Below are 1,652 nucleotides of genomic sequence, written 5' to 3'. Positions count from 1 at the left end.
ACTGGAGTTCAGACGTGTGCTCTTCCGATCTAAATATATTAAAATATTAATATTTTTTACATAAAAAAAATTTTATAAGAAAAAGAAATATTTGAAAAATCGATAGTAACTTTAAACAGACAAATTGAAAGCTACTGTATTTAGTAATTAATTCAGTAATGAAAAAATTTTCTTAAAGGCACACTAACTAAAAGGACACTTACCCTATGTATTCAAAACTATCAACCTTTTTCGGAATCCACAAGTAGTACAATAATCTTTAATTATTCATTGATCGACTAATCCTCACTTTTCTTTTAAACATTTGTTTTTCACGCTGTATAACGACTCTGTGACTGTCATGACTACCGTGACAAACGCCACATCTACTAATGTGACGACAAACATGCGCTCAATTTGCCACTGATGGTGATACGAGCGTCTTATTCCATATTTTCACAAGTATTTGTTAGTCAAATATTTTTGATTAATACATCAAATTGTGGTTCAGTAATCATCAAACGTGATGAATATTTTTTTCAAAAATGAATTACTTAAAACTTCTGATTAATTAAATAAAAGTCCACAAGTGGTCACAAATAGGGACATTTGCCTTTCTTACACCTTTTTGAGCTAAAATCGGTTTTTTTTTAACATCCTCCTTTATAAATCGAAGAGTAGATAACTAATTATGAACAAGCGACTGAAGTGAACAGTAACCCAAATCAACAAATTCAATGACTCACAGCTTTATAATTCAATTCAATATAATTTCTGTAAAGAGTATATAGAATAAGAATGAAAAAAGAGATATAGGTGAAAAATGACGTAACTGAGAAGAAAATAAGAAAAATTTGTAAAAAATGTTAAAAAATTATCAAAATTAACAAATATTAAAAAGTAAAAAATAAAAACTAAATAGAAATAGACTCTTGCCACATCCTTGTCGGTTATTTATGGAATCGGCAAAGAGCAAGAAAAAGTAAGCAAATAGCTATAATACACTAAATTAAAATGCAAAAAATTAAATACTCATGTTTATTACTATAAGGGATAGTTTGCACTCTTAAACTTGTACCTTTGCAGATATAAAAAAATGTGTCTATTATTTTTGGCTATTTTAGAAATGTACCAAGTTTCATTAAATTCTGCGAATCACAGAAAGGTATGTTTACTCGTAAAAAATATTGAATATCAATTTAACACAAAATATAAATAACATAATCACATTATGCTAATTTAACAAGCAAATATGTTAAAAATTCGACACAAAATTTTAACAAAAACGTGAGTGGACCGTTTTTAACATAAATACAAAAACGTTTTTTTACTGTGTAGTTCCATCCCAGCAAACACAGATTATAATTGCAATGTTGCAGCAACATGATTACATAGTTTATTGTACTGAATCCCATTCGGGATTACAATCTTTTCCATTTTTGTTACATGTATATGCATTCATACATAAAAAAAACAGAACATAATCTTTGCACGCATTTGTATATTTATATATGTATACATTTTATTGTATAGCCACCTTAACATTTCTACAATTTCTACAATTTATCGCATTTTCCACACTTTCTCGATTGTCCTATTCAATTACTATCTTTATTCTACTTTTACCTCTGTACCACACACACACACACACACGCACACGCGCACGCACACGC

This window comes from Wasmannia auropunctata, unplaced genomic scaffold (genome assembly GCF_000956235.1).
Source record: "Wasmannia auropunctata unplaced genomic scaffold, wasmannia.A_1.0 LD336085.1, whole genome shotgun sequence".
In the NCBI taxonomy this organism is placed as follows: domain Eukaryota; kingdom Metazoa; phylum Arthropoda; class Insecta; order Hymenoptera; family Formicidae; genus Wasmannia; species Wasmannia auropunctata.
The sequence above is the reverse complement of the archived record's forward strand: the minus strand, read 5'-3'. Positions refer to the sequence as shown.